Source organism: Monodelphis domestica, chromosome 1 (genome assembly GCF_027887165.1).
Source record: "Monodelphis domestica isolate mMonDom1 chromosome 1, mMonDom1.pri, whole genome shotgun sequence".
Taxonomy (NCBI): Eukaryota; Metazoa; Chordata; class Mammalia; order Didelphimorphia; family Didelphidae; genus Monodelphis; species Monodelphis domestica.
Window position 1 is genome coordinate 162,446,810 of NC_077227.1, and position 27,859 is coordinate 162,474,668.

Consider the following 27,859-nt stretch of genomic DNA (forward strand, 5'->3'; position numbering starts at 1 on the left):
AGAACACCTGGGGCACTGGGATGAGAAGGGAGCACAGACAGTAGAAGACTATAACAAGCCAAGAGTGAACCCCACCCCCCTCATGCCATATCTACTGTGACAGATTCTGAACCTGAGCTCAAGCCAACATCCATACCCTGAAACCCGGCTTGGTCAAATAGAGGTCTAAGACAATACATAACCCTTGAATTTCCAAGAAAACCTGCAACGGTCTGGAATTCCAACCTAGGGCAGACTGTGCTGAAACAGACTGATATGTGTGGGCCCCAAGCAAAGCCAGGAGTCCCAGTCTGGGACTGTGGTGAGGACATAAATCCCAGTTTGGGGTAGTTGGTATACACAAAGTAGGGGCCCTGTGATCACTGTGCTGAAAACTCAGGACTGAACCTCAAGGCAAGGCAATCATACTATGTGCCTGACCAGATCAAGCCCAGAGTAAGACCAAAAGTCTACATATACCTAAACCTGTTTAGGTCTGGTCTTTTCATCAGGAATGTTTGGAAATTTTCTAATTTATTAAATAACCACTTTCCCCCCTAAAAGAATATACTTTAGTTTTGCTGGGCAGGTGATTCTGGTTTGTAAATCTTGATCTTTTGCCTTTTGGAATATCATATTCCAAGTCTTCCAATCCTTTAATGTGGAGGTTGTGAAGTCCTGTGTATATCTGACTGTAGTTGCATGGTATTTAAATTGTTTCTTTCTGGGTGTTGCAGTATTTTCTCCTTTTGTGAGCTCTTGAATTAAGCTATAATATTCCTAGGAGTTTTCATTGGGAATGTATTTACAGAGGTGGTCTGTGTATTCTTTCCATTTCTATTTTACTCTCTTGTTCAAGAATATCAGGGCAGTTTTCTTTGATAATTTCTTATATTATTATGTTCAGGCTTTTTTTGGTTTTGGATCATGGATTTCGATTGGTCCAATAATTTTTAAATTGTCTCCCTTGGATCTATTTTCCAACTCAGGTCAGTTGTTTTGTTTTGTTTTTTTCAATGAGATATTTTATATTTTCTTCTGTTTTATTTTTTTCATTCTTTTGATTTGATTTTATTGTTTCTTGATGTTTCATGAAATCATTAGCTTCTAGTTGCCCAGTTCAAATTTTTAATGAATGATTTTCTTCCATGAGTTTTTGAACCTCCTTTTTCATTTGACTAGATCTGCTATTATTTTCTTCTTACATTGCTTTCATTTCTCTTCCCCATTTTTCCTCTGCCTCTCTCAATTGATTTTTGAAAGCCTTTTCAGTTCTTCCAGAGCCTGAGATCAGTTCATATTTTTCTCTGAAGTTTTGCATGTATTTGCTTTGCTTTCACTTTCCCATTCTATGTCTGTGCCTTGCTCTTCTTTGTCACCATAAAAATTTTCCATAGTTAGTTTTTTTGTTTTGTTTTGTTTTTTAACATTTGCTCATTTACCCAGTCTTTTTCTTGACTTCCAATTTCATCTTAAAGGTGGGCTTTGTTCTCAGGGTACAAAGGATACTTTCTTAAACTTTAGTTTTTACTTGATACTATCCTTAGCTCTATTTCTGGGTTTCTTCAAGTTTCAGTTCTTCCAAGGTGGTATGATGACCTGTGTGCTGGGAGATCTGAAAGTCACCTCTCACTGCTGATTCAATCACTCCCTGAGACTGCTGCTGGCTTGCAGATCTCAGAGCACTGTGAGTTACTCTGTGCTCAGCTCAGAGTCTAACCTCAGACTTGGGCAGGAGCTTTTGGTCTCACTCTGGGCTAGATCAGGTCAGGCACACTGTGGACTGCTTTTCTCTGTGGGATATAGCTAGGAAGTATCTGAGGCTAGAGAGAATCTTAGTGGTGAGAAAAATAACACTGGAATTCCACTTCTCATTTTTGTTGGTGGTATATAATGATGAAGTGTATTATTTTTAATTTTTTCCCCATGGTTACATGATTCTTGTTGTTTCTCTTCCCTCTTCCCTCCCTTCTCCCAGAGTTGACAAACAATTTCACTGGGTTATATGCATATTATCATTCAAATCCTATTTGCATATTATTCATTTGTACAATAATCTTTTAAAACCAAAACCCCAAATTATATGCCCATAAAAACAGGTGATAAGTTATATATTTTCTTCTGAATTTATATTCTCACAGTTCTTTCTCTCGATATTGATAGCATTCTTTCTCATAAGTCCCTCAGTGTTGTCCTGGATCATTGCATTGCTTTTAGTAGCAAAGTCAATCACATTTGATTGTCCCACAATGTTTCATTTACTCTCTATAATGTTCTCCTGGTTCTGCTTATTTCACTCCACATCAGTTCATGTAGGTCTTTCCAGTTCTTATAGAAATCAAGGAGTTCATCATTCCTAATACATAATAGTTTTCCATCACCATCATATGCCACAATTTGTTCAGCCATTTCCCAACTGAGGGTCACCACCTCATTTTCAAATATTTTCCGCCACCACAAAAAAAGGAAGCTATAAATATTTCTGTACAAACAGAGCCTTTCCCATTTTTAAAAATCTCTTTGGGATAAAAACCTAGTAGTGGTATTGCTGGATCAAAGGACATGCAATCTTTTAAAGTCCCTTGGGCATAATTCCAAATTGCCTTCTAGAATGGTTGGATCAATTCACAATTCCACTAGCAATGCATTAGTGTCCTAATTTTGCCACATGCCCTCCAACATTTATTATTTTCCTTAACTGTCATATTGGCCAATCTGCTAAGAGTAAGGTGGTACCTCAGAGTTGTTTTGATTTGCATTTTTCTAATCAGGAGGGATTTAGAACATTTTTAATATGATTATTGGTGGTTTTGATTTCTGATGAGGTGAATTGACTTTTGATTTTCAGGATAATGAAGAGGGTAAGCCAAAAATGGGCGAGACATTGGAATATAAAGTCTGAAAGAATGGGGTATGTATGTGTGTGTGTGTCTGTGTCTGTCTGTCTGTCTGTGGTATGAGGTAGAAAGCAGGGAGGAGGGAGGAGGCAGAGAATGTTAAGAGTCATTAAAATCTGCATTTGCTACTTTAGCAAATGGAATATTGGCTAAGGGGAAGTGAGCCCAAAAGGAACATTCATGTTTCCATGGTGAGGTTAGCTGGAAGAGAAAAGTTCCATAATCTAGACCAATTGCAGGAAGTAGGAATGTTGAAATGTCCCTATAATGATGCAGTGGAATAGGAAAGAGAGACACAGGGTAACAGGATAAAGACATAGCTTCATCAACTTGGCCAATTCATTATCATGGACTCCTGGGAAGTGCTGTTATTCATCTCTTCCCATGTCTAATACCTGAAAGCAGAGTTACACAAGATGATTTCAAAGGGTTGTCTAAGGCTAGTGACCTTAAGAATGGTCTGAATCATCCACTTTATATGTGCTCTATAAAGGTCATAGAGCCTTCTTTTAATTTTTATTCAGGGTAATAAAAGTCAATTATCTCAAAACCAGCAGCATAGGGAAATGGAGTGGGTTGATCTCCTTAGGTAAATGGATCTCTTTTTCCCTTTTGCTTCCTGTGGTTCTGTCTGGAAAAAAAAAAGAAAGAAAGAAAAGAAGCCCTGATCCAACCTCCACAGGATGAATGGCTTACCACCCAGCAAAATAGAGAGAAGAATCTAGGCCCTATTCTCCAGGGGTCCCCAAAGTACAGCCCAAGGGGCACATGCAGCCCCCTGAGGCCATTTATTTGGTCCCCACTGTACTTCTAGAACTTGTTGAGGTTAGCAGGGACAAATATGGAACCAGACATTGACCATCTCATTAGCTAAAAGCAGGCCTATAGTTCCCATTGAAATACTGGCCAGTCTGTTGATTTAAATGTACTTGTTCTTTATTTTAAATATTGTATTTGTTCCTGTTTGTTTGTTTTGTTTCTTTAAAATAAGATATGTGCAGTGTGCATAGGGATTTGTTCATAGCTTTTTTTATAGTTTGGCCCTCCAGCAATCTGAGGAGCAGTGAACTGGCCCCCTGTGTAAAAGTTTGGGGACCTCTGATCTAGGGAGTAGCAGAAGGTTACCAAAAAAAATGAATAAATTCCATTAAATAATTGGATTTTGCCTTGTGTCCTTGTGATATAGAAAGAGTTCTTGTTCAGGTACATTTGGAATTAGATCACCTCTGAGGTCCCTTTCAACTCTAAGATCCTTTGATCTTAGAGTTGTCTCTAATGTCTGCAAAATATCTGAATTTTTAAGAAAGAAGGAAAAGGCAAATTCTGGCAAAGATAGATCAATGAACTTGCCATTGATATTCTGTATCTTAATGGGTATCTGATCTCACTGATGCTGGTATATCCTCCAGTGATGCAGATCACAATTTATCCATCCTTTCTCATTTTGTGGAACTCTTGTCCATAAATACATGCACAATGTACTGACAACCATCCTCCACCTCTCTTGACATTATATGGATACCATGAGCTATCCATTGGCCATCCTCTACTTTTACTACATGAATGCCCATATTTTTTTCCATTGATGCACCTACCTAATAACATCCTTAACTTTGTTCTCTTATGTCTTGTAGCTGACTCAATCAACCTGAATTTCTCCATTGCTCGTTGCGTGATCCTCAACTTTAATTTATCAGTGACTGTGCTATTTATTTTCTCTCTGCCACACAGTATGCTTTCTAGAATTTTCCCTATACTTCTGGGACATATATGTGTGTATGTGTATAAGCATGCATGTTTACACATTCATGTATATGTACCTATATGTATTTGTATATATGTATACATTCATTCATTCATACATCAGTTTTCTATATTGTCCATACAATTGAATTTCATGGCCTAGACAATATGCTTTCTTCATCCATTTTTCCCTTATGTGGATAATTAAGCTGAACTCTTTCAACTCATTATAGATCTCATTTAGAAAGTTCTGAAATGTTCTGGGTCCTGAAGCTACAATGAAATTTGAGAATAAATAATTAAATAGATGTTTTGTGAGCACTTAAAAATATAAGCTGTGATTATTAAGATCCAGAACAATTTCACTAAGATTAGTTTATGGCAAAATAACCTCATTTTCATTTTGATAGGACTTTTAATAAAGCATATTCAAGGAATGCCAGACTTAATGTAACTAGATTTCATAAAGACATTTTTGACGGTCCAAATATTCTTATGGACAAAGTGAAAAAATAGGGTAGAAATGTAGGACCATGGCTAATTAAAGATGATATCTAAAGACTGAGGATAATAAATGGATCAGTGCTAACCTGAAAGATGAATTTGATCTATTGAAATAAAATATTGATGCTGGAAAATGGGAGATAGAGAAGAGAACAGAAATCAACACAGACTAACACCACTTCCTAAGGAAATTTATCCAATATAATTCAACGATGAAAATAAGGAAATTAAAAGAGCATAGTAAGTCCAAAAATACTTGATCTCAATGAGGGATGTGTTAGCAAAAGACAACACCCCATTTAGATTATAAACTTCTTTATAAAATCTTATGGAAGAGATAGCATGAGATTATTAGCAATTTTTTCACCTCATAAACAGTAGGAAGCAGTGGAAAAGAAAGCAAGTTTGCAGAAATCTTGGCAAATAACTTAACTGAACCAGATCATACTAGGTAAGTTTTAGAGATGAAATTGGAAGGACAATAAATAGACCCCCAAAATGGAAATAATGTGTTAAAATTTCTTTGAAAATCTTATTTTTTCAATTAATGAAAAGTTACCACACTTAGACATTAATTTCATAGTCATTACTAATTCTAAGGTGCAAGGTCGGGGTATTTTGTTTTTTTTTTAAAAGGGATAGGGGAGGATTCCAAATACACAGGAAAAAACCTCAAATTATTATTACCAAAATAAGCTAACAAGAAAATATATAAAAAGTAGTGACTATTCCACCTGTTATTCCACCTCTACATAATCTTTATGATAATAATCCATATACTAATCAAAGGTATACTTTACATTTCCTAGCCGTGTGACCCTGGGAAAGTCATTTAAACCCCATTAAATAGTCCTTACCACTCTTCTGTCTTGGAAGCAATACATAGTATTGATTCTAAGATGGAAAGTAAAGGTTTAAAAAAAAGGGATATATTTGACAAAGGTTTGAGAAGGAAATAGAAAGGCTTTTGAAATGATATTGGATAACATACCACATTTTAATAGTTACACAATTTGCTGAAAGGAATGGAGAATGCAAAATTCCATTGTGCTTAATGTTTGTTGACTATTAAGAAAAAACATTTGATCCTGCAGAACAAAGTGTCCTTCCCAATAATGTGTCCACAACGTACACATCAAAATCATCTAAGACTCAGTCATCCATTCAAAAGTACCTATTAAGCGCTTACTAGTTCAAGGTTCTATGTTAATCACTGGATTCCTTGAAAGATGTAACAACAGAGATAAATTTGTACAACTATCATCTGATTATTAATATCAAGTGAGGCATAAAACAGGGAGACATATGCTCGTTAAAGGTGTCTGCCACTGTCATGGAGGATGTCCAAATGGAAGAGGGATTCCCTCCAGATGCTCCTGTTTGCAGACAACATTGTGCTGACTGCACAAAGCCCTGGAATATTGCATTCCCAAATAAGATCCCTAAATCATTCAAGAAAGTTTGGCCTCAGAATCCATAGAAGAAAATCCAAACATATAAAGAATGTCTGTTGTTTAGACAAGTAGTGTCAAACTCAAATTGAAGCAGGGCCATCAAGCAAAAAATAAGGATCCCTGAAGACCATCTGATGACTTAGAATACCTTATATTGACATTACCTATGTTCTGTTGTATTTTACATTATTTATTAATATTTTCCAATGTGCATTTTATTTCTGCTATAATCAGGAGGATGTTTGACACTTTGGGTTTGGACTATGATGTCAATTGGAAGGAAAACATGTAGAGCTCATCCATCAGGGCACATATCTTGGATGGACACTGAAAGTGGTCCATAAGATAGTTCCACAATTGAATCAGGGGAGAGCGGTTTGGATTTCCTTCAGAAAATTACGTGGTTTTTTTTTTTAAGACACCAATCTTCTCCCTGAAACAGAGGCCTATATTTTTAAACCGATATTCTTCTATTAATGTTATATATCTATGAATCATGGAGCATTGCAGTCTCTGAAGATTTCAAATTGGGCATCACCTAAAGGGCAATGGGGAGTCATGTGATTGGAATGGATTGTTTGCTTGCAAGTCATTACAGATGAGGAATTATGCAGACCAAGTGTTGTACAGGATGGCAGCAGAGAAATCTATAACTTAAAAGTGATAGGCTAGTCACATAGCAAGAATAAGAACAACTTATTCTTTACCAAAATAGGAGATTCAAATTATTTCTATAAAAGAGAAAATGGATCATTTAAAATGCCGGAGTTGAAATATTTTTGCATAAAGAAAATCAATGCAGTGAGGATAAGAAGGGAAACTACTTAATGGGAAAAAAGTATATTCATCAAATATTTCTAATAAAGATCTAATATCCAAGATAAGAATTCATATAAATGTAATACCAGGAAATGTTCTTCAATTAATAGTCAAAGCATGTGAACAGTTCTCAAAAGAAAATTTGAAAATTCTTAACAACCATATGAAAGATCATTACATACAATTTATAATAAGAGGAGAACAAAGTAAAATAACTCTGAGGATTCACCAATCAAAAAATTAGCAGAGATGACAAAAAATAGTTATTATTGGAAGGATTATGAGAAGACAGGCTTACTAATATACTCTTCGTAGAACTGTAAATTGGTTCAGTTTTTCTAGAAAATAATTTAGATTCATCCTTTAAAAAGTAATGATGAAATCATTTCTATCATTTGTCCCAGAGATCCTAGTGTTGGATTTATATTACAAGAAAGTCAGAGAGAAAAAAGAAAAAAACCTCATAATGCCAAAATATTAATAGTGGCACTTCTTGTGGAAGCTAAGAATTGGATACAAAGTGAATGCCCAGTGTTTGGTGAATGACTAAATGTAATGGAATATTAGAATGCTGTTAAAAATTACAAGATTTAGGAGATTTCAGATTTTAGGATTTAGAAGAAACCTGGGGAGAATCATGTGAAATGATACAGATAGAATCAAAAAGAACCATGAAAGCACTATGTATATAATGAATACAATACTATAAATGGCAAAAATAGCAAAAACAAAACTGAACACTATATAATTTTAATGACTAAATTCCATATAGTTGTTGGAAAGGTGGTATACTATACATATGGAGTATTTATACACACTCTCAGACATAAATGATATATTTGTTGGTTTTATGAACTGTTTTGTTTTCTTTTTAAATCTTTGTTATGAGAGGAGGCTTTCTAAGTAGGTGAGGAAAGATGGGGATGTATTCAGGAATAAATGTCATGTGAACACAAAAAAAAACAATAAAGCTTTTTTAGGAGTAAGACAAAAACATCAGCTAGTCTTCATATTTCATGAAATACCATTAGATCTAGAGAAATGCCTACAGCATGCTAGGTGAACATCCTATGGCTAATTTATGAAAGAATATAGATAAGACACATCCTCATCTTCCCTGACATATTTAGGAAGTTTTCTCTTTTAATAAATATTTAAAAAGAGGGGGAAAATGAGTTCAGTAAAACCAATACAAACAGAAGGGAGGGCAAGGATGGTATATGATCCTCATTATAGGAAGAAGTGCCTATATCAGTGAAAATATAGATCCAGTAGAGTATTGGAGAATTCTTCTAGTCATCTAGAACTGCAAATCATAGAATATCACAGTCTCAGAAGAATTAAAATTTCAGGTCACCTAATGGGTAATGGAGAAGTGCATGGTGGGTTGCAATATGTTATCTTTTTTAAAATTGATTTTTTTAAAAATCTTGCCTTCTGGCTTAGAATCAATAATGTGTATTGGTTTCAAGGCAAAAGAGAAGTGAGGGCTAGGCAATGGGGGTTAAGTGAGTTAAGTGCCCAAGGTCACACAGCTAGGAAGTAGGTTGTAATATATTATCAACAAAATGCTGTACATATGCAGGAGAAAGAGGCATAAAAGATATAATCAGAGAGATGTATGGCTTGAAAAGCAGGTGAGCTGTGGTATAAGAAACTGATGAGACTTCCGGTTAAGATGGCGGCTTAGAGAAAGCTAAAGCTCAGATCTCCTGAAAACCCTTCCCGACCGATCTCAAACGATAAGCTCCTAAGGCGCCGAAATTCAAAACGATCAACAGCACAGACCCTGGGAACCCTCCTCCTGGACCTGGACCCGGATCAAAAGGTACCGCTCCCCTTAAAAGCCAGAACCCGAGATCCCTCGGACCTCAGGGGTAGGAGCGCAGAGTCCAAGGCTCCCGGAAGCCGCAGCCTGGCCGGGCTCAGAGAGCAGAACCCTCAGGGCCTTCTACAGTCCCGGTGAAAGTTACTGCCTGGGGCTTCCGCTGCAGAGAGCTGGTCGAAACAACAGCAACCCTCAGGGCGGGCAAGACAGCCTCACGGCTGGATCCTGCTATCCAAGTCTCAGTGAAAGTCCTCGCCCTCGGAGCTTGGGCTAGCTGCAGCCTATCCCCCCGCAGGCCGACGAAACAGCCTCACGGCCAGCGATTCTGAAGGCAACTTCCGGAAAGCGAGCCGGGGGAGAGTGTGGCCTCGTGGTCCGACCCTTCCATTCCAGTTCCAGTGAGGCATATTCAGTTTAACCCAGGGAAAGCTCATAGAACCATCTGCCCAGGACTAAAGCCTCTGAACACCAGAGACAAGAAAAACTAATCCTCCACATTCAGAAATGGCAAACTCCACAGAACCACAGAAGCCCCAAAATACCAAGAAAAATAAGAAGAAAGGGGCGACTTTGGACACATTCTATGGAGCCAAAATACAAAATACAGAGCAGACAGAAGATAATATAAAAGAAAATGCTCCAAAACCTTCCAAAGGAAATGGAAACTCTCCACAAACCTATGAAGAATTTGAATCAGAAATGACCAAAAAGATGGAAGCCTTCTGGGAGGAAAAGTTGGAAATAATGCAAAAGAAATTCACGCATCTACAAAACCAGTTTGACCAAACTGTAAAAGAAAACCAGGCTTTAAAGGCCAGAATCAGGCAGCTGGAAGACAACGATCGTGTAAAAGAGCAAGAATTAATAAAGCAAAGCCAAAATACCAAGAAATTAGAAGAGAACATAAAATATCTCACCGACAAGGTGATAGATCTGGAAAATAGGGGGAGAAGGGATAATTTAAGAATAATTGGACTCCCAGAAAAGCCAGAAATAAACACCAAACTGGACATGGTGATACAAGATATAATCAAAGAAAATTGCCCAGAGATTCTAGAACAAGGGGGCAATACAGCCACTGACAGAGCTCACAGAACACCTTCTACACTAAACCCCCAAAAGACAACTCCCAGGAATGTAATTGCCAAATTCCAAAGCTATCAAACAAAAGAAAAAATCCTATAGGAAGCCAGAAAAAGACAATTTAGATATAAAGGAATGCCAATCAGGGTCACCCAAGACCTTGCAAGTTCTACTCTGAATGATCGTAAGGCATGGAACATGATCTTCAGAAAGGCAAGAGAGCTGGGTCTCCAACCAAGAATCAGCTACCCAGCAAAACTGACTATATACTTCCAAGGGAAAGTATGGGCATTCAACAAAATAGAAGACTTCCAACTTTTTGCAAAGAAAAGACCAGAGCTCTGTGGAAAGTTTGATACTGAAAATCAAAGAGCAAGGAATACCTGAAAAGGTAAATATTAAGGAAAGGGGAAAATGATATCTTCTTCTTTTACTCAAACTCTCTTCTATAAGGACTACATTTATATCAACCTATGTATACTAACATGTGGGGAAAATGTAATGTATAAATAGGGGGTAAAGAAAGACCAAATAGAATAATCATTCTCACACAAAGATTCACATGGGAAGGGGAGAGGAAGAAAACTCCTATAAGAAGGAGAGGAAGAGAGGGGGGGGGGTTACTTAAACCTCAATCTCAGGGAAATCAGCTCTGAGAGGGAAAAACATCCAGATCCATTGGGATCTTGAATTCTATCTTACCCAACAAGGGTAAGGAGAAGGGAAAACCAAGGGGGGGAGGGGGAGAGGGAGAACAAAAAGGGAGGGAAAGAGAGGGGGGAGGGGGAGGGAACAAAAAGGGAGGGACTAAAAAGGGAAACATCAAGGGAGGGGACAAGGGGGACTGTTTCAAAGTAAATCACTGGACTAAAAGGTAGAGCCGAAGAAGAAAAGGTTAGAATTAGGGAAGGCAATGAAAATGCCAGGGAGTCCACAAATGACAATCATAACTTTGAACGTGAATGGGATGAACTCACCCATAAAACGTAGACGAATAGCAGAATGGATTAGAATCCAAAACCCTACCATATGTTGTCTTCAAGAAACACACATGAGGCGGGTTGACACCCACAAGGTCAGAATTAAAGGATGGAGTAAGACCTTCTGGGCTTCAACTGATAGAAAGAAGGCAGGAGTGGTAATCATGATATCTGATAAAGCCAATGCAAAAATAGACCTGATCAAAAGGGATAGGGAAGGTAATTATATTTTGTTAAAAGGGACTATAGACAATGAGGAAATATCATTAATCAATATGTATGCACCAAATAATATAGCACCCAAATTTCTAATGGAGAAACTAGGAGAATTGAAGGAAGAAATAGACAATAAAACCATACTAGTGGGAGACTTAAACCAACCATTATCAAATTTAGATAAATCAAATCAAAAAATAAATAAGAAAGAGGTAAAAGAAGTGAATGAAATCTTAGAAAAATTAGAATTAATAGACATATGGAGAAAAATAAATAGGGATAAAAAGGAATACACCTTCTTCTCAGCACCACATGGCACATTCACAAAAATTGACCATACATTAGGTCACAGAAACATAGCACACAAATGCAGAAAAGCAGAAATAATGAATGCAGCCTTCTCAGATCACAAGGCAATAAAAATAATGATTAGTAATGGTACATGGAAAACCAAATCTAAAACCAATTGGAAATTAAACAATATGATACTCCAAAACCGTTTAGTTAAAGAAGAAATCATAGAAACAATTAATAATTTCATCGAGGAAAATGACAATGGCGAAACATCCTTTCAAACCTTTTGGGATGCAGCCAAAGCGGTAATCAGAGGTAAATTCATATCCCTGAATGCTTATATTAACAAACAAGGGAGAGCAGAGATCAATCAATTGGAAATGCAAATGAAAAAACTGGAAAGCGATCAAATTAAAAACCCCCAGCAGAAAACCAAATTAGAAATCCTAAAAATTAAGGGAGAAATTAATAAAATCGAAAGTGATAGAACTATTGATTTAATAAATGAGACAAGAAGCTGGTACTTTGAAAAAACAAACAAAATAGACAAGGTACTGGTCAATCTAGTTAAAAAAAGGAAGGAAGAAAAGCAAATTCACAGCATTAAAGATGAAAAGGGGGACAGCACCTCCAATGAGGAGGAAATTAAGGCAATCATTAGAAATTACTTTGCCCAATTATATGGCAATAAATACACCAATTTAGGAGAAATGGATGAATATATACAAAAATACAAACTGCCTAGACTAACAGAAGAGGAAATAGAATTCCTAAATAATCCCATATCAGAAATTGAAATCCAACAAGCCATCAAAGAACTTCCTAAGAAAAAGTCCCCAGGGCCTGATGGATTCACCTGTGAATTCTATCAAACATTCAGAGAACAGTTAATCCCAATACTATACAAACTATTTGACATAATAAGCAAAGAGGGAGTTCTACCAAACTCCTTTTACGACACAAACATGGTACTGATTCCAAAACCAGGCAGGTCAAAAACAGAGAAAGAAAACTATAGGCCAATCTCCCTAATGAATATAGATGCAAAAATCTTAAATAGGATACTAGCAAAAAGACTCCAGCAAGTGATCAGAAGGATCATTCACCATGATCAAGTAGGATTCATACCAGGGATGCAGGGCTGGTTCAACATTAGGAAAACCATCCACATAATTGACCACATCAACAAGCAAACTAGCAAGAATCACATGATTATTTCAATAGATGCAGAAAAAGCCTTTGATAAAATACAACACCCATTCCTATTAAAAACACTAGAAAGCATAGGAATAGAAGGGTCATTCCTCAAAATAATAAACAGTATATATCTAAAACCAACAGCTAATATCATCTGCAATGGGGATAAACTAGATGCATTCCCAATAAGATCAGGAGTGAAACAAGGATGCCCATTATCACCTCTACTATTTGACATTGTACTAGAAACACTAGCAGTAGCAATTAGAGAAGATAAAGGAATTGAAGGCATCAAAATAGGCAAGGAGGAGACCAAGTTATCACTCTTTGCGGATGACATGATGGTCTACTTAAAGAATCCTAGAGATTCAACCAAAAAGCTAATTGAAATAATCAACAACTTTAGCAAAGTTGCAGGATACAAAATAAACCCACATAAATCATCAGCTTTTCTATATATCTCCAACACAGCTCAGCAGCAAGAACTAGAAAGAGAAATCCCATTCAAAATCACCTTAGACAAAATAAAATACCTAGGAATCTACCTCCCAAGACAAACACAGGAACTATATGAACACAACTACAAAACACTTGCCACACAACTAAAACTAGACTTGAACAAATGGAAAAACATTAACTGCTCATGGATAGGACGAGCCAATATAATAAAAATGACCATCCTACCCAAACTTATTTATCTATTTAGTGCCATACCCATTGAACTACCAAAATACTTCTTCACTGATTTAGAAAAAACCATAACAAAGTTCATTTGGAAGAACAAAAGATCAAGGATATCCAGGGAAATAATGAAAAAAAACACATATGATGGGGGCCTTGCAGTCCCTGACCTAAAACTATATTACAAAGCAGCAGTCATCAAAACAATTTGGTACTGGCTAAGAAACAGAAAGGAAGATCAGTGGAATAGACTGGGGGAAAGCGACCTCAGCAAGACAGTATACGATAAACCCAAAGATCCCAGCTTTTGGGACAAAAATCTACTATTCGATAAAAACTGCTGGGAAAATTGGAAGACAGTGTGGGAAAGACTAGGAATAGATCAACACCTCACACCCTACACCAAGATAAATTCAAAATGGGTGAGTGACTTAAACATAAAGAAGGAAACCATAAGTAAATTGGGTAAACACAGAATAGTATACATGTCAGACCTTTGGGAGGGGAAAGGCTTTAAAACCAAGCAAGATATAGAAAGAATCACAAAATGTAAAATAAATAATTTTGACTACATCAAACTAAAAAGCTTTTGTACAAACAAAACCAATATAACTAAAATCAGAAGGGAAACAACAAATTGGGAAAAAATCTTCATAGAAACCTCTGACAAAGGTTTAATTACTCAAATTTATAATGAGCTAAATCAATTGTACAAAAAATCAAGCCATTCTCCAATTGATAAATGGGCAAGGGAAATGGATAGGCACTTCTCAGATAAAGAAATCAAAACTATTAACAAGCACATGAAGAAGTACTCTACATCTCTTATAATCAGAGAGATGCAAATCAAAACAACTCTGAGGTATCACCTCACACCTAGCAGATTGGCTAACATAACAGCAAAGGAAAGTAATGAATGCTGAAGGGGATGTGGCAAAATAGGGACATTAATTCATTGCTGGTGGAGCTGTGAACTGATCCAACCATTCTGGAGGGCAATTTGGAACTATGCCCAAAGGGCGACAAAAGAATATCTACCCTTTGACCCAGCCATAGCACTGCTGGGTCTGTACCCCAAAGAGATAATGGACACAAAGACTTGTACAAAAATATTCATAGCTGCGCTCTTTGTGGTGGCCCAAAACTGGAAAACGAGGGGATGCCCATCAATTGGGGAATGGCTGAACAAACTGTGGTATATGTTGGTGATGGAGTACTATTGTGCTAAAAGGAATAATAAAGTGGAGAAGTTCCATGGAGACTGGAACAACCTCCAGGAAGTGATGCAGAGCGAGAGGAGCAGAACCAGGAGAACATTGTACACAGAGACTAATACACTGTGGTATAATCGAACGTAATGGACTTCTCCATTAGTGGCGGTGTAATGTCCCTGAACAACTTACAGGGATCCAGGAGGAAAAAACACCATTCATAAGCAAAGGATAAACTATGGGAGTGGAAACACCGAGAAAAAGCAACTGCCTGAATACAGAGGTTGAGGGGACATGACAGAGGATAGACTCTAAATGAACACTCTAATGCAAATACTATCAACAAAGCAATGGGTTCAAATCAAGAAAACATCTAATGCCCAGTGGACTTACGCGTCGGCTATGGGGGGTGGGGGGGGGGGGAGGAAAAGAAAATGATCTATGTCTTTAACGAATAATGCTTGGAAATGATCAAATAAAATATATTATAAAAAAAAAAAAAGAAACTGATGAACAGGGGGCAGCTGGGTAGCTCAGTAGATTAAGAGCCAGTCCTAGAGACGGGAGGTCCTAGGTTCAAATCTGGCCTTAGCCACTTCCTAGCTGTGTGACCCTGGGCAAGTCACTTGACCCCCATTGCCTAGCCCTTACCACTCTTCTGCCTTGGAGCCAATACACAGTATTGACTCCAAGATGGAAGGTAAGGGTTTTATAAAAAAAAAAGAAAGAGAGAAAGAAACTGATGAACAGGATGAGTTCAGAAAAACCCAGAGACTTATATGAACTGATGCAAAGTGAAGTAAGCAGAATCAGGATAATAATGTACACAGTAACAGAATTATGATATAATGATCGACTGTGAAGGACTAAACTATTATCAACGAAAGATTCCAAGATATAACTCCAATGGACTTATGATAAAAAAAAAAAGATGTTATCCGCTGCCAAAGAAGGAACTGTGAGAATCTGATTACATATCAAAGCATGCTATCCTTCACTTTATTTCCTTTATGAGTTTTTTTGTTGTATATATTTTCTGTGTCTTCAGTTGTGACATGGGGAATATGGAAATAAATAATACATAAAAGCACTATTATAACCTATGTCAGACTATCACCTCAGGAGTGGTAAATTTACTCAATAGGAGTAAAATAAGGAATCTTCTTTTCTTTGATTTTTTTTTCGTTCTGGCACTGATCTTCATATATTACATTGTCTAAGCATACAATATACAAGGCCTTGAACAGTGGGAAGTCCTCCATTTGAAATGTCCAAGGAGAGGAAAATCTGAACCCTGGCTTCTGATTTGAATTTAAAAAAAAAGAAAGAAAGGGAATCTGAATTTTAAAAATATCAGAAAACAATTGTCAAAAATTATTGCTGCATGCAATTGAAAAAAAAAAAGAAAATTCAATGAAAAAAGAAAAAGATGAGTCAGTCATAAGCCTTACTCATATCCATGCATGGATGATGATGATCTAGGAGGAAATCCTTAAGTTGACTTATTTTTTTAAATCTTTACTTTCCATCTGAGAATCAATACTATGTATTGGTTCCAAGGCATGAGTAGTAAAGACTAAGCAATGGGGGTTAAATGACTCCACCCATGGTGACACAGCTAGGAAGTGTCTGAGGCTAGATTTGAACCCAACACCTCCTGTCTCTAGGCCTGGTTCTCCATCCACTACACCACTTAGATGCACCCCTGAAGTGATTTATGTAAGATCCTTGGGAGGATATGAATAAGAATTACAGAGGATGAGGCATAGAAATGGGGTGATCAGCAACACTGGAGGGCTCATATCAAGATCACAGATCCATATAAAAACTGAAGTAAGTTAACTTGGAGTGTGGTCCCTAGTGACTAGATTTAGGACACGGTCCTTGGACCTGTTGATATTTTCATCAGTAAGCTGGAAAATATAGGAGGTATATTTATCAAATTTGTGGCTAACACAAATATGAAACTGAGAGTGAGTACAATACTACATGACAGAATAAAGGTCTCTAAAGAGGCTAGATCAATTAGCTAAATCTAAATTTTCATAATACATCTGTGGAGTCACCAATGTGGATATTCCCATCAACTTTTATTTGTATCCTCCCATAAGTTTGCCCAAAGTAGTCCACCTGATGTTTGGAGGCAAGCCTACTTTAGCAAATATAATAAGTCAAAATTCAATAGGAATAAATTTCAGTGATTAATTTCAGATTTGACTTTTAAAAATATATTGCAGGGAGCAACTGGGTAGCTCAGTGGATTGAGAGTCAAGCCTAGAGATGGGAGGTCGTAGGTTCAAATCTGACCTCAGATACTTCCCAGCTGTGTGACCCTGGGCAAGTCACTTAACCCTCATTGCCCAGCCCTTACCACTCTTCTGCCTTGGAGCCAATACACAGTATTGACTCCAAGATTGAAGGCAAAGGTTTAAAAATAAATCTATTGCATAAGATGAAGGCAAGAGATTATTGACTTAACATTAGACTAAATGGACAAGACAGTCATGTTATATCACTGTTTTACATTGATCTTCCAGTAAATATCAATCAAGAAAGCTTATTTCATTTTTTAAATTTCATTTTATTTATTTTTATTTTATTGATTAATTAAGAAAATTTTTCCGTGGTTACATGATTCATGCTCTTTCCCTCCCCTCCTCCCACCCCACTCCCATAGCCAACACCCAATTCCACTGGGTTTTACATGTGTCATTGACCAAGACCTATTTCCATATTATTTATATTTGCACTAAGGTGATCATTTAGAGTCTACATCCCCAATCATTTCCTCATCAACCCATGTGATCAAGCAGTTGTTTAAGAAAGATTATTTCAAAGGATATTTGGAGTAATAGAAAGAGTACTGAGGCTGGAATCAGAAAAATCTTATATTTAAACCTGGCTTCAACACTTAACACTTCTGTGACCTTCCTCAAGTCACTTGACTGCTGTTGAGCTAAGTTTCCTCCTCAGGGAAAAAAAAAAAAACACATGCAGATAATGTTTGCAATGCTCACCGTACAGAGTTGTGAAGAAAGTATTTTGCAAATCTGAAAGTGATATATAAATGTGAATAATTGTTATAAATAGTACTATGGTTTCCAGAGAAGGGAAGTAACAGTCCCACTCTATTCTAAAACCATCAGAAAACACTTGAAGTGTCATCATTTTTGGTAGCTACATTTCAAGAAAACCAGAGCATGACCACAATAGTGACTGGATATGAAGTCATGTCATATGGAGAATGGTCGAAGGGAGTGGAGATGTTCAAACCTGAGAAGTGAAAATTTAAGGGTGATGTGGTAGTTATTTGTAAATAACTGAAGAGTGTCACATGGAAGACAGTCTGGACCTATCTTATCTCGTTCTAGAGAGTAGAACTAGAAAAATAAAGGTGGAAGTTAAAAATATAATGAACTTTCTAACTATTAGAGTTGTCAAAAATGGAATGAGGACACTGGAAGAAAAAGCTAGCTGATTATCTATTTGGAATGTTGCAAAGGGGATTCCTGCATCATTTAAGTAAGAAGCTGGTCTGGATGACCTCCAAATTCTCCACTAACTCTTACATTCTATATTTCTATGTCTTTTGAATGTAAAGAGTACATCCAGGAGAAGCCTAGGAAGACCCTCCTGAATCTTAAGTTTCCTTAATGAATGAGGCCATAGCAAGTATGCATGTTGCTCAGAAGCTAGCTTGTTGATGCAGTCATACACAGAATTAGGACACACTCTTGAGGACTCAATAGGGGGGCACTAGGATGATTTCTGCAAAAAATCAATGGATGTTCATTTCTAGCATCCTGATTTCCTTCACGGCACTAAAACGGCTGCCCTCTAAAGGTTAGTTCTTTGATAAAGCACGTATTTGCCTGGTTTGGGGAACATTCTTGGCCTTTTAACACTATATTAAGGATAATTAATTGATTCCCAGTTTGAATTTATATCTTAAATGTGAGAGCAAAGACAGATAGAGAGATGGCAAGGGCTAGCTAGGGCTAGGAATCTGGAGAGAGAAAAATGCACAAAGAAACTACACAGGGACACTCAGACTGGATTCCCTGAAGATGAACTCTCCCCATCTATGAGTCTTTTGCAGACAGTGGGTGAACAGCAAGGATAAGCTAGGACAAGTCAGGACCTGTGTAAGTAAACTGAGCAGATAATTATGGAATAGCAATGGCAGAGTATCATTAAATTCTTGAACCAAGCAGGGGAATTTCTGGACCAAGAGAAAGGTGGGGTAAAGGGACAGCAAGAGATGGCGGCTCTGTATGAAAAATCCTTGTCCTTCACTCTTAATGTGAGTAATGTGAATCATGTACGTCTAGGAGAAAGGTTGATGCTTTAAACATTGCAGTATTTCCTCCTAACTGGAAGACTGAGGAATGCAAGGGAAGAAAGGAAGTCTGGGGGATAATATAGGTAGATGCATCAAAGAGACAATGAGAGTTGCTTTGATTGTTTTGGGGCTCAGGTGCACGTTCTTTGTATTTTGTATTGGATTAAATAAAGCCTGTCCTATGTTTAATCTTATGATAGCTTTAGTGTTTGCATGGGAACCAATGGCCTTTCCCCTTTAGTAGGTAGAAACATAGAAAGGACTAAAATTTTGATGTCAGAGGCATATGTCAAAAAAAGAGTATTAAAAATCCTTCATACATTTAATTCTAATAAGGTCGAGGGGATCAAAAAAGAAATAAGATACTTGCTTATGGTAGGTAGAATGATAATAATAAACCAAGGTGAGATGGGTTAAACTGCTCAGCTTTTATTTTACTTCTTTTTCTTAGGAGAATGATCTTTGGACAAGAACAAAACAATAAGAATAGAAACCAAAGATGAATGAGGAGACAGTCTGAAAGCATCCAGGTGTACTCCAAGAGTTCAATTCACCAGGACTGAAAGAAAGACATCCTAGAGTGCAGAAAGAATCAGCAGGTGTTATTGCTGAATTGCTTTCAGGGATTTGGGAAGTATTTTGTAAAACAGGAGAAGAACTGAAGGACTAGAGAAGGGAAAATGTTCTGATCTTCAAAAAAGGGAAGAGAGCAGAATAAACAAACCCGGGGAGAGGGTATCTAAAGTTGCTTTCCTGGAAAGAAATCTAGAATACATTACTTTTTTTTTTCAGTTTTAAAAAATTATATACTTAGTAACTGCCACCACCAAAAAAAAAAGGTTAAAACAAATGCATTAAAAAAATTGCATGCAAAAACACAAACTCCACATTGTTTACAATTTGTGTAAAAATATTTAAATTATATATGTGTGCTGACATAAATATCCTCTGCTTTTGAATTCCTTTTGGATTTATTTTATTTTGATGCTTTTTTCTCTTGATTTTGTGACTTATTTTTTATGTAATCATAGTATGTATTATTCATACTGTTTTCTTCTTTTCATCTCTTCATCTACTTCCCTTATTTTCTTTATATTCCCAATATTTGTCATTTCTAATAACATCATTCAATCTATTACATTCAAATATCAGAATCTATTCAGTAATTTTTTCCATTTGTTATATTTGTGTTTTTCTAATTATTTTATCATTAGAAAGCTTCCATGAATATTTTCAGACATACATAGTGTTTTTCCTTCTCAATAATGCTCTTAGGGCCTAATCCTTGTAATGGGATCCCTAGGTCAATGAGGATAAACAACTTTGCAATTCTTAATATATATTTCCATCTTGTTTACTAAAAAACAATTCATAGCTGTTCTAGGAATATATTAGGCCAGTTTTACCATGTTTCTACCAACATTTAATTTAATCAACTTAACCCCTCTGGTTCTCAATTAACATACATTTTCAGGACCATATTTAATTAGATTGGTCGTTAGGCATCAGGCAAAATCTGTTGCCAGGACCATATTCTTTCCAAAACCAAGTCTTTCCAACTTGGTCATACACAGTTAAACTTTTGTTCCAATGCTACAACCCCTTAGGAATACAGTATTACTCCAACAGTATAATGAATGTTAAAGTAAAACTTTTGCAGATTATTGATGCTCTTTAAATCATTGTCATCCCATTAGAAACTATATTTGGATTATGTGTATGCTCAGAATTTGATCTACTACTTACTTCATGCAGGTGTCTGGGGACTTTCTAGATAGCTATCATATTTAACTTATCTAAGATTCTATCTCCTTAATTTCTTTCTTATTTTTAGTTAGATTTATCTAGTTCTGAGAGGGAAAAACTTTTGTTATCTATTTCCATCTAAATCTCATTTAGTTTTTCCTTTAAAAAATCTAGATACTATAATGCTTGGTGCATTTAGGTCTAGTATGGATAATGCTTCATTATCCATAGTACACCCCTGCCCCCCCAAATCAATATAGTTACCCTGTTCATCCCTTCCAATTATTTCCATTTTAGTACCAACTCTGTTAGAGACCATGACTGCTAACCCTGCCTTCTTAAATTAGCTGAGACATAGTATATTCTACTACAGCCCCTCATCTTCACTCTATGTATATCTCTCATTTTTAGTGTGTTTCTTGTAAACAACATATTGTCAGGCCTAGGTTTTTCATCTTTTCTGCTATCCATTTTTTCACATGTGTGAATTCATCCTATTATACACAATGTCATAGTTATTAGATGTGCATTTACATCTATTCTGTTCTTCTTCACTGTTGTACCCCTCTTCCTTTCTTTCTGCCATGTCCTTCCTCTGATGTCCATTTTCCTTCTACCAATCCTCTTCTAATTCATACTCCTTCTCCCAAATCCTCCCTTATCCTCTCCCCTTATCCTCCTTATTCCAAATTAGCCTATCTTTTCAAAACCCTCCCTTAACTTTCCCCCCTTACCTTTTAATTCTTTTTCTATCCACCTTTCCAAAAATCCCTTCCTTATTCCCCAAACCATGCTGTCCTACTTCTTGATATGAGTTTGATGCTAAAAATCACTGCCCTATCTTGTCCTGAGTCTCTTTCTTATCCCCTCACTTTTCCCCACTACCTATTGATACATATGCCCCTCTAGGTATTCTTCCCTTCCCTCCCTTTTCTTATCCCCTTGCCTTCCTTTTTCTTAACCTACTTTTCCTTCTCTTTTCTCCCAAAAGTACTCCAAGTCCCCCTACCTTCCCTCCTATTTCATTGTATATTAAGAAGAGTTTTATTCTTCTATTTATGTATGTTGTTCTCTCTTTATCCCAGGTCTAATGAGAGTAGAGTTCTAGTACTACCAGCCTTCCACACTCTCCTGCCCTTTTCTATGGCAGTTCCTCCACTCATTTATCCTGTACATGAAGTAGTCATTTGACCCTAACTCATCCTGGTCTACTTCACTACCTTTTCAGTTCATTCCATTACATTCACCTTGACCTCAAATTTTCCATATATACATACCCTTTCAAAATACACACACAATTATGCCATTCCCAGGGACCATAGAAGATCTTTTCCCATAGAGGAATCAAAAAACTTGACCTTTTGGATTGCTTATGATTAGTCTTTCATTACCTTTGTATGTTTCTTATAGATCAAATTTTCTGCTGAGTTCTGAGATTTTTCCCCAGAAATAGTTGAAACTCCTTTAGTTCATTAAAGATCCATTTTTTACCTTTTGTATTTATGCTTATCTTTGCTGGATTCTTGGTTGTAAGCCCAGTTCTTTTGCTCTACAAAATCCTGCATTCCATGTTCTGCATTCTTTTAGTGTTATGACTGTAGCTCCAAAACATTTAAATTATTTATTTCTGGTTGTTTGTAGTATTTTCTCCTTAATCTGGGAGCTACCAAACTAAGCAATGATATTCCTGTACATTTTCATCTTTGGGTCTCTTTGAGACAATGATGAGTGGATTCTTTCCATTTCTATTTTATACTCTGATTCTAGAATTTCTGGGCAGTTTTCCTTGATGATTTCTTGGAGTATTGTGTCTGAACTCTTTTTTTTTTTAATCATAACTTTCCAGGAGTCAAACTATTCTTGTATTGTTTCTCCTTGATCTATCTTCCAGGTCAGTTGTTTTGTGATAAGATGTTTCATATTCTCTTCTATTATTTCATTCTTTTGATTTTGCTTTATTCTTTCTTGTTGTCTAAGGAAACCATTACCTTCTTTTCCAATTCTAGTTCTTTATAAATTATTTTCTTCTGTATCTCGATCTCTTTTTCCATTTGGGTGATCTTTCATAATTTTCTTACATTCCTCTTATTTCTTTTCTAATTTTTCCTCCACCTCTCTCATTTGGTTTTTGAGGCCTTTTTAAGGTTCTTCCAAAAACTCTTTTTGAACTTGTGGCAATTTATTATATATCTTTGCTGTTTTTGAAATAGGTCTTTTTATTTCAGTGTCTTCTGAGTTTGACCAGAGATTTTCTCTGTCCCCATATATCAATAGTTGGATTCTGTCTCCTTTGCTTGCTCATTAATTTTTTTTAATGTTAGCAGTCAGGACAATAGATTTAATTATTGATTTTTTACTGGAGTCCCTGGGTTCCTATGCTGTTGGAGTATGTTACCTCAGGTTTCAGGATTTCTGTGTGTTTTTGTTTTTTCCTGGGTCCTACTTAGTGATTCTAGTTTTTGTAATCCAGGGTCTGATGAATCCCAGTACCCCATTCAAACTTCAATCTATGATTGACCCCAGATGCTCCAACCAGACCCCAAGGGCAGCTCTGCCACTGAAACCAAATGCAGCCAATCCACCTCCCCTTGTAGCAACAACCAGGGATTCCATTCACACTCTCTCCTCACTCCTCCTCTCCTATTTCCAAAGCCTAGAATAGAACAGGTGTCTAGTCTACATTCTTAAGACCTACAAAGTCCTTTGTTAGGAATAAGTCTTGGGTTCTTGCTTGTAGGGCCTGGCACCTGTAGGTATCATGTTGTCCACTCCTTTGATCACCAGATGTAGGCCAATCTCAGTCTCTGGAGCCTAGGCCACAGCAGACACAAATGCTCCCAGGGCCCTCTGCCTAAGGATTCCAGTGGTATAAGTTTTTAATGATGTATTTTGGGATTTTATATCATTGGTCTTCCACAATATCTTTCCAAGTCCTCCCAGAGAGCCATTCCACATACAAATAGCATTTTTAAAGACAAAAAAGAGGGGGAAATCAGCACAACAGATGAGACCTTTTAAAAAGTCCCCAAATATATGCAATGTATAATTCTTGTGCAACTCCCACCTCTGCAAAGAAGTGGAGTGGGAGTATCATCTCATATCTCTTCTTTCAAGCTCAGCTTGTTCTTTACAATTTTGCAACATTGACTTTTGTTTTGTTTTGTGGTTGTTCATAGAACACATTATTAAAGAGATGGTTTGTGAGCACTTAGAAAAGGAAGCAGTGATCCTTAAAAGCCAACATAGCTTCATCAAAAACAGGTTATGCCAGACTAACCTCATTTCCTTTGATGACAGGGTAACTAGACTAATAAATGAAGAGAATGCTATAGTCATAACATACTCAAATTTCAGCAAAGCATTCAGCAAGATCTCTCATGTTATCTCAGGAGATCAGATGGAAGATATGAGGGATAATAAAATTAGGTGGATTTAGAATTGATCAAATGACCAGATCTAAAAAGTGGCTGTTGATGGCTCAACTTCAAGAAGTCTCTAATTGAGTGTATCAGTGTTCTATTCTTGGATCTATACTCTTTAACAATTTTAATCACTGACTTCAGTGAAGGCATAGACAGGATACTTATCAAGTTGCAGGTGACAGGAAGTTCTGAGTTTTAGCTAACATATCAAATAGTAAAATTAAGATCCAAAAATATCTTGACAGGCTAAAGTGATGGACTATATTGAAATATATATATATATATATATATATATATAATTCAATAATCATTTACATAAAGTTTTTTCTTGAGTTTTAAAAAGTTAACTTCACAAGAATAATATGGGGGAAGTGTGAATAGACAACATTTCTGTGTATTTTAGTGAACCAAAGTTCCAAATTAGTCAATAGTGTGACTTGGTCACTATCTTAAGCTACATTCAAATGGCAATTATGTCCAAAATGAAGGACATAATTGCTTTTCTATACTCTCCCCTCATAAGACTATGCCTGGAGTACAGGGTTCAGTTCTAGAAAACCTGTTTTAGGATCAACATAGATAAGTGGGAGTATGTCCCAAAGAAGGTGACTAGAATGGTAGAAGGAAAGGGAGCCATGACATGTAAAAACTGGTTAAACTAAGGATGTTTAGTCTTGAAAAGAGAAGATGGCATGGGACATGTTAGCAATTTTGGATAGAGTATCATTTGGAAGAGAGATTATACTCATTCTACTCAGCCTCAGAAGATAGCTAGATAGAAGATAGCTCAGTAGCTGTTTCAGCTTCAGGTTGAGACTTGATGTAAGAAAATATTAACAATTAGGGCTGTCCATAAGTAGGATGGGCTGCTTTAAACAGTAGTGGGTTCCCCCTCACAGAAGTTTTCAATAAAGGGGAATAATTTGTTATTGTTGTTCAGTCACGTCTGACTCTTTGTGACTCCTTTTTGGGTTTTCTTGGCAGCAATTCTGAAGTAGTTTGCCATTTCCCTCTCCAGTTCATTTTACAAATGAGGAAACTAAGGCAAACAGGGTAAAGTGACTTTCCCAGGGTAACACAACTAGTAAATGTCTAAGGCCATATCTGAAGTAAAAAAGATAGTCTTCCTGACTCCAGGCCTAGCATTCCATCCACTAGTTACCCTTTACAATATAACTACTTGTTAGAAATGGGGCAGAAGGGATTCTCAGTCAAATACAAATTAGATTAGATTAGGGATTCTTCATCTTTTTGTGTGTCAGGAACCCCTATGGCAGTCTAATGAATCCTAAAGAGCCCTTCCCAGAATAGTGTTTTTAAGTACAGCTTTTAAAAGTACATAAAATGACCAACAAACCAATTTTATAGAAATTGTTATCAGAATTTTCTAAAAAAGTTTACAGACCCCAGACTGACTAATCATCATAGCATCATAATTCTACAGTTGACAATAGCCTCAGATATCATCTAATTTTTTAAAAAACCTTACCTTCTGTCTTAGAATTGATCCTAAGCTTCAGTTCTAAGGCAGAAGACCATTCAGGGCTAGGCAATAGGGACTAAATTAACTTGCCCAGGGTCACACGGGAAAAAAGTATTTGAAGTTGGATTTGAACCCAGGACCTCCTGACTCCCTGGCTCTCTATCTCCTGAGCCATCTAACTGCCCCAGATTTTATCAAATTTAACTTCCTCATTTTAAAACTAAGGAAACTGAGGCCCAGGGAAATAAAATTACTTATATAAGGTCACTCAGGCAGTAAGTGGCATCCTTCCTTCACCCCACTTATATAAGGCATTATCATTATGGTGGAAGGGGATGAGAATCTTAAAGATGGCAGGCGGCCTACTTTCCACCAATTCTGTTCAGTTTGAGTTTCCTGAGGTGGCACTGATGGCAGCTTATCAGCTGTTTTTCTCAACTATCTTATGACTGCCTAGGCAAATTCTTCCTTCTCTTTAAATAATCTATTTCAAGGGGTAGTGGATAAAGAGCCAGGCCTAGAGATGGGAGGTCCTGGGTTCAAATCTGGCCTCAGATACTTCTAGCTAGGTGACCCTGGGCAAGTCACTTCACTCACATTGCCTAGCCCTTACTATTCTTCTACCTTGGAACCAATATTCAGTATCAATTCTATAATGAAAGGTAAGGATTTAAAAAAGAAGAAAAGTAATATGGAATGATGAAGAGTCCACTAGATTGGACATTGGAAGACCAACTCTTGTCTTGTCTTAGACAACTAATTAGCTGTGATATCACTACTTATTTTCCTTATTTGTAAAATGAGGGCTTAAACTGAAGTAGAGGTTCTCAAAGTGCCGTTCAAGGACCTTAGGGCTCCTTGAGACTCTTTCAGGTGGTCTGTGAGGTCAAAATCATTTTGATAACATTAAATCATTATTTGCCTATTAATATACTATTTCTCTTTCTAGATCTATATCTGCATGAGATAAGATTTTCTTCATATACTTTAAGCAAAACAACACATCACAACAGATTGACAGCAGAAGTAGATATGAGAATCCAGCTGGCTTCTATTAAGTCAGACATTAAAGAGATTTGCAAAAATATGTAAAACAACACTACTCTTCTCACTAAAATTTTTTGTATTGAAAAATATACTTATTTTTCATAAAAAAATATGTCATTCATGTCAACATGAAATGAGTGTATTATTGTTATTTTTAAATGAATTAATAAATATAAACACTTGGAAATTCATTCATTTTTATATCTAATATGATGTTGTGGATATGGCCCACATAAACAAACCTCAATAATTTTTAAGAGTGAAGGGATCCTGAGACAAAACAAAAACAAATTAAGAATCACTGAACTAGATGATCTAGAAGTCCCTCCCAGATTTGAAATGTTAAGAGTCTACAGTTTCTAAAGAGTCACTGTGTCACTCTGGCACATCAATGTCCTTTCTGCAGCAAGAATTTCTGTAAGGCACTTAAGTTACTAAAAAACAAAACAAATCACAGGAGCGCATAAATTTAAAGGCAAGAAAATGACAAGATTAAAAAAAAAAGTCTGGTCATCTAATTTGGAGGCAGGAGGGTGATTGGATTTTAAATAAAACAACACCAGATGGGAACTTGCTTATCTTATCTCTTCATGATCAGTGGGATCAGGTCAGGGCTCTGACCAAACCTTCCTAGGTCATTCAAGAAGATGCTCTGAGATGCAATCTTGCTCTGGATTCTTCAGACCCAGCCCATGACTGAGAAGTATAGGGGTGGTGGAGGTGAGGACACAGAAGAGAGATACAATTTCCAGAATTTGGAGCAATAAAGACAAGTCTTTAGGAGACCACCTAGTTTGACTTCCCTCTTTTGATCCATGAGGAAACAGTGTAGAGTCACTGTCAATGACATAAGTCAGATGTCTTAACTTCCTAGTAAAGGGCTCTTTCTATTACTATGCTGCCTCGTAGTATTGTTACAACTAAAATTCTCTA